The 16,551-nt window shown below is 41.0% G+C and overlaps 1 protein-coding gene across 11 annotated transcripts in view; it reads left to right on the top strand.

Moving 5' to 3' along the window:
* Positions 1 to 16,551, top strand: part of NHSL2 (NHS like 2) — a 302,976-nt gene that overhangs the window by 160,023 nt on the left and 126,402 nt on the right. For 3 of the 11 annotated variants that reach the window (XM_086388899.1, XM_086388898.1, XM_086388900.1), the window contains exon 1: positions 504 to 645. The exons of 4 other annotated variants lie outside the window; for them this stretch is intronic. The gene's annotated coding sequence lies outside the window, so the exon portion shown is untranslated. Of the gene's footprint in view, positions 1 to 503; positions 646 to 16,551 lie in introns of those variants that run through there. 4 more of the 11 variants (XM_086388895.1, XM_086388896.1, XM_086388890.1 and 1 more) reach the window with 4 other exon arrangements.

Here is a 16,551-nt window from a genome sequence, read left to right on the forward strand (position 1 = left end):
ATTAGCTTTTTATGTGTCAAGAAGGGAAACCACGGCTGAGAGGAGGAGAGTGACTTGATCGTGGTGACACAGGAAGTAGTGAGAGATGGGACTCATGTTCCATTGCTCTTTTTCCCACACTCACTTACAGACTTCAAGAGACCAGCCCAGTGACTCTAGCTAGCAGAGTCACCCAGCAGAGGTCTTAAGTTGGCTGCTCTGAGGGAATCTCCAGTTGTGGGTCTAGATCAAGAGTGGAGGTGTGGGGCATTTGGGGTTTTGCACTGTGTTGCCTTCCCCCTATCTTTTGTCCTGGGACATATTTGGGCCAGGTGAGATTTGCCCCCCACCCCCGCATAGTGGAGACTATGTCTTTAAGAAAGGCTGAGTCAGAGCCTCAAGGATCAGTTTCAGGCAGCCCTCAGAAGGCAAATCTGGATTGAGTTTAGGAAGAAAAAAGAAGGGGTTAGCTTTGGTCCTGCCTCCTTTCCTTTCTCTCCTTTGCTTGTCCCTCCTCCGGCCTTAGTCTAGAAATTCAGTTCACTTGGCCAGAAGGTTACAGAGCCGAGGGCTTTCCCCAGCAGCCTTGTCCTCTCATTTTATTCCTCCTCCAGCTCCCAAGCACACATTCTGGAGGACTGCTGGGCAAGTTGCTGGAATGACTAGGTATGTAGTCTGGATATTTTAACTTTTGCCCTGTCAGTGAGGTCTGGGAATGTCTGACATTGACCTGGTGGGAGGTGGGAGCAGGACCTGCCAGGACCTCCAAGAACCTTGGTAACTGAGGCAGATGGGCCATGAGCACAGCCCTCTGGTTGATTCCACAAGGGGCTCTGTATTTGGGAGTCTGTAAGCTCAGAGGCCTGGTCTGTGCAGCCTGGCCTACCAGCACCCTTGTGAACTGCCTACCCAAACCCCGAAGAGTGGGAGTTTGGGAATGTGGAGTGTTGGCTTTGCTGCTGGAGGAGGAATTGAGGCCAGAGGGGAGCTAGGAACCCCATGAGAAAGGCAGATGGAAATATTTCCGGCCCCAGCCATCAGTCTGTTTGTCCATGACACACTGGTGTATAACCTCCCAGATGAGCAAACAGGGTTCAGTCGGCTCAAGTTGCATATGCGGTGGCCAAGAGCCATGCAAGTTCTTCTCGGGCTTGTTTTCCATTTTGTGGAAAACTAAAAGCAAGGCTATTAGTTTTTTAGGACCTCAGAGAAAAGGACTTAATGCTGCTTAGCTGAAAGGGAGAAGTGTAAAGAAAGAGGTATGGAAGGCAAACTGGGCTGGTGATAGCGATTCAAGGAGAGCTTGATATATCTGTGAGCTAAAGAATGCTTTTCTTTTACATTTTAGATCTAATCCATGCATTTCTTTATGGTTTTATTCAACAAATATCTGTTAAATGACTAGCGGTGGCCACTGCTGGTGAGGGGAGCCAGTAACCCAACATGGCAGCTGATCCTCCTATCTGACCTCCTTCTCTACCTCTCTGCTCCTCCCTTTCCTCACCCCACTCCCAGCCCCTTTGAGAGAGAAAGAGGCACCAGCTTCTCGTGCACTCAGGTAACCTGATGAGGGTATGATAAGTGCTAACATTGTTGGCAGTAGAGTGGGCATATCTCATCTGACAGCAGTCTCTTGTGAAGGAAACTTGCAGCTGGGCCCCAAACATGACCTCAACCACTGGAAAAGACTTTGAACGTCAGAAACCAGCAGGGACACAGTTCAACTGAACTGTTTCTGGACAGAAGGGGCGGTGTGGGACCTTTCTGGACATTAGAGGTAAAGCTAGGCCCCTGGTCAAGCCTTTAGCATCATATGTGGGCCAAGGATCAGTTGGATTTACCAAGAGCATCTGAGGACTTTGTTCTTTGTGATTTAAGCGAGTTGTCATAATTTGGGCAGGAGGCATGCTGGGATTGCAGCCACTATTGAGGCTATTAAGGAAGGGGTGGGGTTGGGAATACTGGTTCTTGGGTGGTCTTTGGGTGTGGAAGACTTAGGCATGGCAGAGGCAAACGTGTGTGTGTGTGTATGTGTGTGTGTGTGTGTGTTATAGGAAGTAGTCCCTAGGAGAAAGAGCCTGGCAAAAGCCAGGCAGGAAATGTAATTCTGTCCAAGTACGCTTGGGATTCAGGACTGGACTCATAACTGGAAAGTTGTACAAGGGCCCAATGAATGCAGTGAAAGAGCAGTGAGACCAGTGCCAGGGCTGCTTACCCTGTTGGAGGCAGAAATGAGAGGGGGCTGAGCCAACTGGTGAGTTCCATGACTTCAGCTCATGGGGGACTGAGTGGGACTTCCAGGAGCTACTAACATTCTACTTAAAAAAAATCCTCATAGCAGTATCTGTCTACAATGCACTTTGAGCACTTGAGCTTGAATTGGGTTTATCTGAGGAGCTATTTCTGAGCCTAGAAGAGAGGGGGGCTAGTTATTTGATTTCTTGAGGCTATGACAGTGACACTGTGCAAATTTATCCTTGTCCACCCTTCAAATTCCACCATGGTTGCTCCTGCATCTCCATGAAGGGCTATCACTGAGCTAGACCTCCCATCCCACTTCCTAGACCCCAGGATTTGCCTGCAAGCTCCTGTCGTTCCTTCACAGAATAAAGCTGCTGCCCCAAGGAAGTTGTTCAGTTGAGTGGCTGAGGGGAGAGGAGTCCAGAAAGCAGGAGGAGGATGGGAATCATTTCAGGAAGGTTAAACGCCAGCCAGCATCCTAAAGATAAAATAGGGAGCTGGGCATTCCCATCTATGGCAATTTTGTGGAAGAAGCTCAGTGAAGGTTGTTTCTTCTCTCTCATGAGGGTGCATTTTGGAAAAGTGCTTCATTTCCTTTCCATGTTCCCCACACATTGTCTGAAGGGGCAGGTTTCATGTACTATTTTTTTTAAGTGGAGAAAATCGCCCCTTCAATATAAAGCTGAGTAATTGCAGTAAAAAGACACAAGCAAATGAGGCTTCTGCCCAAGTATGGGAAAATATCTGTCCATCTCCCCACTTAATTAGAAAAATGATCTGCTGGATAGTGAGTCATGCTGCCCATCAGCAAACAGCACCATCCCGAGTCACAGCTACGAATAACGTAGGTGAGAGATGTCAGCAGCTGTGACGAAGAAAAGACGTGAAGGGACTTGGATTCCCGATGCCAGCAGCTGTCTGGACCACCTTTGCCCCATCCTGCACAATAGATAATGCACTGAACTGAGCTGCCTTATCATCCATAATGCACGTAGATCAGTATGCCTGGGAGCGTCAGTGCATCTTGATTAGTAAGGTCTCTGCAGGGAACAAGAGATCTAGATCAATCTACAGCTCTTTGCATAGTCTGGGAGTTCCTTTTTATTGAGCAAAACATGCATACAGTAAGTGCAAACAGTGTGCTAGTTGTAAATGTGTAGCTCAATGGATTTTTACCTATGTGTACGTCTTTGTGTAACCAGAAGCCAGATCAAGATAAAGAACATTTGCAGCACCCTAGAAGGCTTATTTTTGCCCCTTCCACCTGGGAGTTCTTTATTTACTTGCACCTAAGTACTGCAGCCAAATGTCTGGGATCAGCAGTGCGCTGGTAAATGTTTAACAACCAGTTCTGGTGTTTGTGGAGAGTGCCTTGCTTTGTAGCATTTGCCAATTTTTATGGCCTAAATATTCCCACCATGGCTGATTTCAAGCTGTGAATGGTTTAAAAATTGGTTTACAAAATTCTGAAAATATAACAATTGGCTATGGTGAGCCAGGGTAAATTGCTCCAACACACCAGTGGTTGTGATGTGGGATCAGAGAAAACTGGGGTCCACACGTCTACTCAGCCCACCCGGTGTGATGCAGGTGGAGATGGGTTCTCAGATACTCCCAGGTGCAGCCCTAGAGAGAGAATTGTTCATAACTTACAAAACAGAAACAGATTTACAACCTTAGGGAGCAAGCTTATGGTTGCCAGGGGGGGAGAATTGGGGGAAGGGATAGTTAGGGATGCACAATTACACACTGCTATATTTAAAATGGATAACCAATAAGGACCTACTGTAGGAGAAGGCAATGGCACCCCACTCCAGTACTCTTGCCTGGAAAATCCCATGGGCGGAGGAGCCTGGTGGGCTGCAGTCCATGGGGTCGCTAAGAGTCAGACACAACTGAGGACTTCACTTCCACTTTTCACTTTCATGCATTGGAGAAGGAAATGGCAACCCACTCCGGTGTTCTTGCCTGGAGAATCCCAGGGACAGGGGAGCCTGGTGGGCTGCCATCTATGGGGTCGCACAGAGTCGGACACGACTGAAGTGACTTAGCAGCAGCAGCAGCAGTATAGCACATGGAACTCTATTCAGTGTTATGTGGCAGCCTGGATGGGAGGGGGTTTGGGGGAGAACAGATACATGTATATGTATGTGTACATATATGTATATGTATCCCTTCGCTGTTTACTTGAAATTATCACAACATTGTTTGTTAGTTGGCTATACCCCAATACAAAATAAAAAGTGTAAAAAAAGAGAGAGAGAATTATTCACAGAATTTAAAGAGATCTCTCACTTCTTTCATCCATGCACCAGATATTAGTTATGCCTCTATTCTAGAGTCATGAACATGAGTAAACCATGGTTCTATCTCTCAAGGAGTTTCCATAATTTAGCATTGGAGGGAGAGGCAGACATTGGAGGTATGTATGCAATAAACGGTTCTAGGGACTGGAGTAAGAGACTCATGGGATGTATTGAGGACACCGAGGAGGGTTCATTTCTGCCTTGGAATCTGAATTTCTTACCCCACTTGACTTTGGAAAGTGCCTTGAGGTTGAGGAAAAGCACATCATACATGTCTGTCTTGGATCCTGATTCTACCTCTTCCATGCTGTATGATTTGGGGCAGGTCATTTAACCTAGCTGAGCTTCAGGTCCCTCATCTGTTAAATGGGAGTAATAGTAGTACCTATAATACATTACATAGTTATTTTGAGTATTAAATGAAATAATTCATGAATAGCACTTAGCATACATATGCACTTAATAATTATTAGCTTCAGTTAGAAATTATTAGCCACTAACTTGGACAAGCCCTGAGTCTAAGATTCATTTTCTTCATCTGAAATGAGAAAAAATGCCAACTTCGCCAGGGATGTCTTGAGAATTAAATAAGATTATATAGGTGAACTGTCTGGCTCAGAGCATGTCCCCAGCAAATGCTAGTTTCCATCCTTTCCCTGCTTTCTGATGTACTGACTTATGAACTGCTTCCAAAAAAACCCAGCTTTGACATCTTAGTAAATAAATACATCAAGTAATACACCAACCCCCTTTAAAATTTTTTATTTTGAAATAATTATAAATTCTCAGCAAATCGCAAAAAAAAAAAATGTACAGGGGGTTCTTTACCCAGTTTCCCCTGATGTTGATATCTTACATGACTATAGTACAGTGTCAAAATTGATATTGGTACAATTCATAGTCCTTATTCAGATTTCACCAGTTTTACATGTACTCTGTGAGGGTGTGTATGTATTGTGTGTGTATGTAATTTTATCATATGTGTAACCATCCCCACATGTTTCCTTGGTGGCTCAGCAGTAAAGAATCTGCCTGCCAATTCAGGAGACTCAGGTTTGATCCCTGTGTCAGGAAGGTCCCCTGGAGAAGGAAATGGCAACCCACTCCAGTATTCTTGCCTGGGAAATTACATGGACAGAGGGGCCTGGCAGGTGACAGTCCATGGGGTTGCAAAGAGTCGGACATGACTTAGTGACTAAAGAACAACAAAACCATCCCCACAATCAAGGTGCAGAACTAATCGAGGTGGTCACCACAAGGATCTGCCTGGTGCTACCTCTCGATATTCACACAGCCACTAGCCACTTCCCTCATTACTAGCCCCTGGCAACCAAGATGCTATTCTCCACCCATATGGTTTTGTTATTTCAAGAATATTATATAAATAAGTTTATATCATATGTAATCTTTCAAGACTGTTTTTTTTTTTCATTCAGCATCATTTTCTTGAGGTCCTTGCAAGTTGTTACATCTATCAACAATCTGCTCCTTTTTATTGCAGAATAGTAGTCCATGGTATGAAGGTACCAGTTCATTTAACCATTCACCTGTTAAAAGACATCTGTGTTGTTTCCAGTCTGGGGCTGTATGAGTAAAACTTCTATGAGCATTCATGTAACAGGTTTATCTGTGAACATAAGTATTCATTTCTCTGGGATAAATGCCCAAGAGTGCAGTTGCCAAGTTGTATGTTAATTGCATGCTTAATTTTTTTCCTATGAGGATTTTTTACTGAGGTATAGTTGATGTACAATATTACATAAGTTTCAGGTGTACAACATGGTGATTCACAACTTTTAAAGGTCATATTCCATTTATGGTTATTATTGACTCTATTCCCTGTGTTGTACTATAGGTCCTTGTAGGTTATTTATTTTCTTCATACTAGTTTGTACCTCTTCATCCCCTACTCCTATCCTGTCCCTCTCTACTTCCCTCCTCCCACTAGTAACCACTACTTTTTTCTCTATATTTGTGAATTTCGTTTTTGCTACATTCTATAGTTCTTTTAAGATTCTACAAATAAGTGGTATCATACAATGTTTGTCTTTCTCTGTCTTATTTATTTCACTTCTTTTAGCATAATGCCCTCCAAGGCCATCCATGTTGTTGCAAATGGAAAAATTCACTGTTTTTATGGCTGAGTACTATTTCATTGTGTGTGTGTGTGTGTGTGTGTGTGTGTGCAGAACATCTTCTTTATCTGTTCATTTCTTGATAGACACTTAGGTTGCATCCATATCTTGGCTATTGTAAGTAATGCTACTGTGAACATTGGAGTACAAATACCTTTTCGAATTAGTGTTTTCCATTTTTCTGATACATAGCCAGGAGTGGAATTTCTGGGTCATATTGGTAACTCTACTTTTGTGTTTTTGAGAAACTGCCACACTGTTTTCTATAATGGCTGCACCAATTTACATTCCCACCAACAGTGTGTGAGGGCTCCCTTTTCTCCACATCCTCACCAACATTCGTTATTTGTGTTCTTTTTGATGATAGCCATTCTGACATGTGTGAGGTGATACTTATTTTTGACTGTGCTGGGTCTTCATTGCTGCATGCAGGCTTTCTCTCGTTGCCGGGAGCAGGGGCTACTCTTGGTTGCAGTGCATGGGCTTCTCATCGTGGTGGCTTCTCTTGCTGTGGAGCACAGGCTCTTAGACACACGGGCTTCAGTAGTTGCAGCTCATGGGCTCTACAGCTCGGGCTCAGTAGTTGTGGTGCACAGACTCAGTTGCTCCGTGGCATGTAGAATCTTCCTTGACCGGGGACTGAACCTGTGTCCTCTGCATTGGCAGGCAGATTCTTTTACACTGTACCCCCAAGGAAATCCTCATTGTGGTTTTAATGTTCATTTCTCTGATGATTAACAATGTTGAGCATCTTTTTCAAGTGCCTGTTGGCCATCTGTGTGCCTGCTTTGGTAAATGTTTATTCAGGTCTTCTTCCCATTTTTAAATCAGTTTGCTTGGTTTTTTGATGTTGAGTTGTATGAGCTGTTTGTATATTTTGGGTATTAACCCTTTATTGGCCATATCATTTGCAAATATTTTCTCCCATTTCAGTAGGTTGTCTTTTTGTTTTGTTGATGGTTTCCTTAGCTGTGCAAAAGCTTTTAGGTTTAATTAGGTCCCATTTGTTTGTTTTTGCTTTTATTTTCTTTACTTTAAGATAGAGATCCAAACAAATACTGCTACAATTTATGTCAAAGAGTGTTCTGCCTAGTGGCAGTACCAGGATTTGATGTGGTCACTTTTGTTTTTTAAGCCATTCTGATAAATGTGATATCTCACTGTGATCTTACTTTACATTTCCCTAATTGCTAATGATGTTGAACGTCTTCTCATAGTTTATTTGCCATCTATATATACTCTTCAGTGAAATGTCTGTTCATGGCTTCTGTCTATTTTCTAATTGGATTGTTCTTTTTTTACTGTTAAATTTTGAGAGTGCTTTATGTATTCTAGCATGTAGATTTGTAGTTTCTTGGATAGGTGGTTTACAAATACTTTCTCCCACTCTGAAGCTTTTCTTTTTGTCCTTTTCACATGGGCTTTGACAGAGCGTACATTTTAATTTTGAAGAGATTCAATTTATCAGATTTTCTTCTTACGGTTTGTCCTTGTGATGTCAAATCCAAGAACCCCTTACCTCGCCCTCAGTACTAAAGATTTTCTCTTTTTTCCCTAAAAGTTTTATATTTACATTTAATTCATCATCCATTTAGAGATTCTTTTTTCCCCCCCGAGGAGGTCAATTCTTTCAGTGCCATTTTTTTGACAAGGTTTTTTTTCCTCCATTGAACTGCTATTTCACTTTTGTCAAAAATCAGTTGGCTCAATGTTATGTGGCACACTGGGTGGGAGGGGAGTTTGGGGGAGAATGGATACATAAATACGTATGGCTGAGTCCCTTCACTGTTCACCTGAAACCATCACAACATTGCTAACTGGCTATACTCCAATACAAAATAAAAAGTTTTAAAAAATCAGTTGGGCATATTTCTGAGTTCTCTATTCCATTTCATTGATCTGTGTATGTATTGCTCCACCAGTAACACTCACTCTTGATTAGTGTAGCTATATAATATAAGCAGAGTCCTCCCATTCTGCTCTTCTTTTCAAGATTATTTTTAGCTATTCTAGGGCCTACTGCCTTTCCACATAAATTTTAGAATAAAGTTGTCTATATCTACAAAAGAATCTTGTGGGATTTTTATAGGAATTTCATTAAACCTATACCTTCAATTTTGGAAGAATTGCTATCTTTACTATGTTGAGTCTTCCAATCCATGAATATAGTATTGTTTCTCCATTTATTTAGGTCTTTGATTTCTTTCCTAAGTAGTTTAGTAATTTTCAGCATAGAGATCCTGTGCAAGTTCAATACATAAATATTGCTTTTTTGGGAACATTTGTAAATGGTATTATGTGTTTTTTAATTTGGTTCCCACATGGTCAGTGCTTGTATATAGAAATGTAATTGTCTTTTCTGTGTTGAGTAAGAGTGGTAAAAACAGACACCCTTGCCCTGTTCCTGATCTCCAGGGGAAAACAGTCAGTCTTTCACCATTATGTTTAATGTTAGCTGCAGATTTTTTGGGAAGTGTTCTTTACTAAGTTGAGGAAGTTCTCTCTCCCTGGTTTTCTGAGCATTTCTATCATGAATGGGTATTGGATTTTGCCAAATTATTATGCTTCAATTGATTTGTTCATGATTCTTCTTCCTTAGCCTGTTGATTACACTCATTTTTCAAATACTGAACAACGCTTGCATTCCTGGAGTCAACCTCCATTAGAATAAAACATCTACTTTGTCATGGCATCTCTCTTTCTGTATTGCTGAGTTCTGTTGCTAATACTTTGTTAAGCATTTTTGTGTCATGTGTCAATTCATGAAGGATATTGGTCTGTAGGTTTCATTTTGTCCTATCTTTGTCTAGTTTGGTATTGGGGTAATATTGAACTCATACATGATTTGGGGGAGTGTTCCCTCCTTTTCTGTTTTCCGTAACAGATTATGTATAATTTTTTTTAATTCAATATTTTAAATCATTATAGGACTATTCAGATGATCCATTTCTTGATTGAAATTTGGTAGTTTGTAGTTTTGAGATATTGATCCATTTCTTCTAAGTTGTTGAATTTATGAGTGTAAAGTTGTTTTATAATATTTATTATTCTTCTAATGGTTTCAAAATCTATGCCAATTATCCCTGTTTCATTCAAGAACCGGCTTTTTGTTTCCTTGATTTTGCTCAATTGCTTTCTCATTTTCCAATTTCATTGATTTCTGCTCTTATCTTTATTATTTCCTCAATTCTTCTTACTTTGGGCCTATTTTCTTTTTCTTCTCTTTTCTTGGAGTAGGAACTTAGATTATGAATCTGGGGCCTTTCCACTTTTATAAGGTAAGCATTTAAAGCCACAAATTTCCCTCTAAGCACTGCTGTAGTTGTATCCTACAAATTTTGACAGGTTATATTTTAATTTTCGTTCAGTTCAATGTATTTTTAAATTCTTTTGAAACTTCCTTTTTGACCCACAGATTGTTTAGAAGTGTGTTGTTTAACTTCCAAGTGTGTGGAGATTTTCTTGTTTGGGTTTTTTTTATCGACTTGTAGTTTAATTCCATTATAGTCAGAGAATACACTCAATATGATTTCAAATATTTTAACTTACTGGGATCTATTTATATATATAGTCTAGGATATGGTTTACCTTAGTGAATGTTCATGAATTCTTGGAAAAATATGTATTCTGCTCCTGTTGGGTGGAGTGTTCAATGTATGTCAATTAAATCCTATGGATTGCTGGATTCTTCTGCTTTTGTCAAGTAGTTCTTTCAGTTATTGCAAATGGAGTGCTTAAGTCCCCAACTATAACTGTGGATTCATCTAGTTCTCCTTTCAGCTCTTTTAGTTTTTGCTTCTTGTATTTTGCAGCTCTGTTGCTTGATACATTCACAATTAGGATTGCTGTCTTCCTGATAAATTTATCCGTTCATCATTATGTAATGTCTTTCTTTTTCCCTAGTAGTTTTCTTTGCTCTAAAGTCTACTTTATCTGATATCAATATAGTCTGTCTTGCATTTTTAAAATTAATGTTTGCATGACATATCTTTTTCCATCTTCTTATTTTCAACTTACCTATATTGTTATGTTTAAAGCAAGTTTCTTGTGGACAACATATAGTTGAATAATGTTTTTTAGCCCACTCTGTTAATCTCTATATTTTAGCTTTAATATGTAGGCCATTTACATTTAACATAATTATTAATATGTTAGGGTTTAAATCTGCCACTTTATCTTTTGTTTTCTATTTCCTTTTTGTGTCTTCATGTGGGTTACTTGAACATTTTTTAGAATTCCATTCTGATGTATCTAAATGTCTTTGAGTGTATCTCTTTGTATAACATTGCTGAAGGCATTTATAGATAGAGATAGAGATATCTATATAGATAGATATCTCATAAGATATAGATCTTTTCATAGTTGCTGATATTGTCATTTTACTAGTTCAAGTGAAGTATATAGTAATCTTCAGTTCAGTTCAGTCGCTCAGTCGTGTCCGACTCTTTGCGACCCCATGAACTGCAGCACGCCAGGCCTCCCTGTCCATCACCAACTCCCGGAGTTCACTCAGACTCATGTCCATCAAGTCAGTGATGCCATCCAGCCATCTCATCCTCTGTCGTCCCCTTCTCCTCCTGCCTCCAATCCCTCCCAGCATCAGGGTCTTTTCCAATGAGTCAACTCTTCTCATGAGGTGGCCAAAGTACTGGAATTTCAGCTTTAGCATCATTCCTTCCAAAGAAAGCCCAGGGCTGATCTCCTTCAGAATGGACTAGCTGGATATCCTTGCAGTCCAAGGGACTCTCAAGAGTCTTCTCCAACACCACAGTTCAAAAGCATATAGTAATCTTACCTCCCTTTATATCCTTTTTAGCCTCCATTTATAATTATCTTAACTATTTCCTCTAGATTCATTTAGAACTATATCAGACAGTATTATAATTTGTTTCAACCATAAACCATAATTTAGAAAATTTAAGATAAGAAAGTTCAACATTTACCCATATTTTCACTTACTCTACGTTTCCTTCCTGATGTTCCAAAATTCCTTCTTTAATCATTTCCTTTAAAGACTTTAAAGACTTTCGTTTAGCTGTTCTTTCAGGGTAGGCCTCCTGACAACAAATTCTCTTAGTTTTTCTTTCTCTGAGATGTTTTGATTTCCCCTCCATTGCTGAAAGATACTTTCATTGGACATAGGATTCTAGGTTGACAGCTCTTTTCTTTTAGCACTTGAAAAAATGTGCTACATTTTTTTTAACTCCATGGTTTCTGATGAAAACTCTATTGTCAGTTGGATTGTTTTTGCACCATGGGTAACTGTTTTTCTCTAACTGCTTTCAAGATCTTTTTCTTCTTCTTTAGTTTTCAGAAGTTTATTTGACTTGTCTTGGTGTGAATTTCTTTGAGTTTATCCCATCTGGGTTTGCTCACCTTGAATCTGTAGGCTTATGTCTTTGACTAAATTTGAGGAGTTTTCACCCTTTATTTCTGTTTGCCTTCTGGGGCTCTGATGATATAAATCTTAGATATTTTATCATTGTCCCATGTCTCTGATGTTCTGTTCATGCTTTTTAGTCTATTTTCTCTCTGCTGGTCAGATTGTATAATTTCTGCTGTTGTCTTCAAGTTCATAGATCCTTGCCTCTGTCATATTATTTCTTCTACTGAGCCTAACCAGTGCATTTTTATTATTGTATTTTTAAGTGCTATAATTTACTTTGGGTTCTTTTTGTATTTTTTGTTACTTTGGTTGAAATTTCATATTTAAAAAAATTAAATAGTATTTGTTGAAGCACTTTATGATGGCTACTTTAAAATCCTTGCTTTGTAATGCCAACATCTGATTCATCCTGGTGTTAGCATATGCTGATTGTCTTTTCTCACTCATGTTGTGATTTTCCCAGTTTTTGGTATGATAAGAATTTTTTAATGCATCCTGGACATTTTGAATATTATGTTAGGAGACTCTAGATCTTACTTCAATCTTGTATTTTAGCAGGAAGTCATTCTATTTAGGTTTAACAGGTAGGTCCTGGCCTACCTCTGTGTGCCATGGTTCCAATGACAATTTAGTTTTTAGAGCCCTTACACTACTATTCTGGTATTTTTGTTCACCTTATTGGTGCTCCACATGGAAGTAGAATGCAGTTCTCCAAGACTGATACTGCTGTGTGGGGGTAGGAGACACCAGGCCTGTGAAGGAAGAAAGCTCTTCCCTAGGCCAGATGCCTGTGGGCCTCCCACTCGATCCCTACTGGTATCCCCAGTGGTGGCAGAAGATGCTTCCCCAGGCCTCTCACCAAGTTCTCGGTAAGCAGTGAGAGATACCAAGATTGCAAAGCAGAGAGTACCTCATCCAGCCAACTCTCTGGACAGCCCGATGCCAAGAGGGTTTTCACTCAATCTCTACTAGTGTCATCAAGGAAAAAAGGCTTACCTAGGCCACCTTCTGTCACTAGGTGGATGGCTGGGAGGTGCTGGACATGAATTGCCTTCTGCCACAAGGTCGAGGGTTGAGAAATGCTAATCAATCCCATTTAAGAAGCCAGACCACCAGAAAGCTCAAAGAATCCCAGTTTGCTTTGGCAGCACAGGACTCATACTTTCAGGTGCAGGATATGGGAATGAGGTTTGGGAACCTAGGACCTAATCATACTTCTTTTCTTTGGGCAAACCATTTCACCTGTCTGAGCCTCAAGTGCCTCCTTTGTAAAATGAGGTAAAGGTTGTGTGAAGGCTTAAATGATCTTGGTATGTATCTGGCCCTCAACGAAAGAAGTGTGTGTAAAAGGATAAAAGCAGGGGCAGCCAGAAACACTTTATTGCTCCAGATTTTAAAAATTATACAGCAAAGTAGACTGGAAAATGTCAAGTCTTAACATTTTGCCACATTTGCTTCAGATCTTTTCTAAGAAACAGCTAATTACAGATCCAGCTGTGAGCCCCACCCCATGCTGGCCTAGAGGAAGTCAGTATCCCAAATTGGCTCTAATTCCCATGCATATATTTTTACTTCCACCACATACATATGATCCATAAATATATATATTGTTTTATGCATGTTTTTAAACTTTGTATAAATGGCATCATATTGTGCATGCATATTCTTCTGCAAATTTCTTTTTATAAATCATTATGCTTTTGAGATTTATCCATGCTGATACATGGGTTGCAATTTATTGATTTTTATTGCTGTATACTATCCCATATAGTTCAATTCAGTCACTTAGTCATGTCCAACTCTTTGCAACCCCATAGACTGCAGCACACCAGGCTTCCCTGTCCATCACCAACTCCCGGTGCTTGCTCAAACCCATGTCCATCGAGTCTGTGATGCCATCCAACCATCTCATCCTTTGTCAGCCCCTTCTCCTCCTGCCTTCAATCTTTCCCAGCATCAGGGTCTTTTCCAGTGAGTCAGTTCTCCGCGTCAGGTGGCCAGAGTATTAGAGCTTCCACATAATTGCTGTACCACAATTTATCCATTCTCCACTTGTTAGACATTTAAATTTCTTCTCATTTTTCATTGATTATAAATACACCATGAAATGCCTTTTAAAGCTCTCAAAAAATCTCCAACTTCAAGTTTAGTAAAGTTCAGTGGCAGCTACATTTCCAATCAGTAGCCCCCATATGGTGTCTATAGGAAATGCCAGAAAGGTCTGTTAAGCACAATATGACCCATTTTGGTTGGGTGGGAGCTGGTTATATCAGTGGACTGAATCCTGTGTGGAGTTGTTGTGGATATTCAGGACCCACACATGCATTTTTTTTCAATCATTCTCAACCCCTTGACCCCATCTCATTGTGGTCCTATTAAAATTCCTCCTGTCCTTGTCACTTTCATGTCCACCCCTTTCAGTGTACAACATGACATGTCCTCAGTGTCCCTCTCTCTTTCATAATTTTTTTTGGTTAGTCTGCAGTCCTGTGGCCCCACAGAAGGGAAATGGCTTAAGGATTACTAAGCATCTGCTTTGTATACTAACCCCAAGTTAAGTGCTTCAGGTGTCCAGTCTCATTAACAATCCCACCCAGCCCTCCAAGCAGTTGTTATCATTTTCATTAAAGAGATGAGGAAACATCCAAATTGGCAGCCAAAATGGGTTGAGTGTAGCACTCATATGTATGGGTGTTGTGGGCACTAGGAAATGGGGATGTGGGTGGGGCAGAGCTCCGTTGTGCCTCTGAGCAGCCTTTGATGGAGGAACTGAACTTCTCTGTCTCTTTGGAGGTCTTGTTAACCATCCTGTAATAGAATTTTTCCTTTCAGAGGATGTGTCCTAATCTTCTCTTGAAGTAGCCCATGGAATCGGAGCTGGATAGGAACACACATCGCATCTGCACAGTCCTATGTGTTATATACCATACCCACTCATTCTTACACATGCACATGCTCCTTACTAACCTAGACCAACAAAGGGTCCAACATTTTAACTGTCTGCAACATGTCACTTGACCTAGAGATATCTTGTTTACACCTCATACCTACTCTGTGATGATGTGGTATTATGATTTTATTTTTTTTTCTGGTCTGGATGTTGAACCTCAGAAAGATTAAGTCATTTGTTCAGGGTCCCAGAGCTGGGATGTGCTGGAGGCAGGATTCTAAACCAGAGTGATGTGAGGTGGCCCCTGGAACACCAAGTCCAAACTAAAGTTTAGGTGTCACTCTTCTTGGTCAGATGAGCTCCATTCTTTTCGTCCATGAGCACTTAGAATGTGGCAGGCTCAGTACCAAACAGTTGATGCCAAATGAGATTGACTTCAGGGAATCTAGAATTGCTCTGGTACCACCCAATTTGCCTCTGGTCCCCATCAAGGGGCAGTATCTATATTGAGTGTGCAGTGCTGTGCTTAGTCACTCAGTTGTGTCTGACTCTTTGTGACCTCATGAACTGTAACCTGCCAGCCTCTTCTGTCCATGTGGATTCTCCAGGCAAGAATACTGGAGTGGGATTGCCATGCCCTCCTCCAGGGGATCTTCCCAACCCAGGGATCGAACCCAGGTTTCTGCACTGCAGGCGGATTCTTTACCGTCTGAGCCACCAGGGAAGCCCATGAACACTGGAATGTTGAATAAGCACTTTATAACTCCCTTTTCATCCCTTCAGTCAGCCATTCCATAATTTATTCAACAAGCATTTGAGTGTCTCCTGTGTGCCAGGCCCCTTGCTCAGAGCTGGCGATTCAAGAATAAGGAAGACATAGTCTCTGGTCTCAAGGAACACACAGTTTAGTAGCAGAACCAGACATATAAATGCACAATTATCATGCAGTAGGTAAATGATAATGGTGTAGCATTGGCCTCAATGCAAGAATTCAAAGGAGGAAATCCCCAGCTCTGCTTGCATAAGTTAAGGAAGACTTCAGAGCAGAGATGAGGCTTCAGTTGGGTCATAAAGGATTGGTAGACATTTTCTAGGTAGGCTATGGGGTGGCATTCCATGCCGAGGGTAGAATAAAGGCAAACATGGAGGCGTGTTTTGGAAATAATAAGTAGTTCAGTGTAAATCAGAGATCTCAGTTGAAGTGCTGAGAGGACCCAGGAAGTTAATATAAGTGAGTGAACAGGTCGTGTACAAACAAAGACTAGCACGAACATGGTAAGTGGCCCTCCATGCCTGGAGCACCAAAGGGAAGTATGGGGACGGTGGGAAACTGGACAGTAAGTCCCAAGGGGACTGCTGCTTCTGAGCTCTGCTACTCATTGTCATCTGGAATTATTGGCCCAGTGCTGCCACATTTTCCAGTTTTTCAAGATGTCAGAAATTAATATTTTTAATGTAAAATATTTTCACTTTTCAATGCTGACAGTGATTTCAAATGTGTAAGCTACACCATGAAAACATCTCCACTGGCCAGTCCTTCATGGCCTCTGATATGACTATAACATGGAGAGCAGAGGGAGCAGGGAAGAAACACCAGGCCCAGATCCCTATCCT

The sequence above is a fragment of the Bos grunniens genome, chromosome X (assembly GCF_055505025.1).
Source record: "Bos grunniens cultivar Pamir isolate PY7600 chromosome X, Bosgru_T2T1.0, whole genome shotgun sequence".
Classification (NCBI taxonomy): domain Eukaryota; kingdom Metazoa; phylum Chordata; class Mammalia; order Artiodactyla; family Bovidae; genus Bos; species Bos grunniens.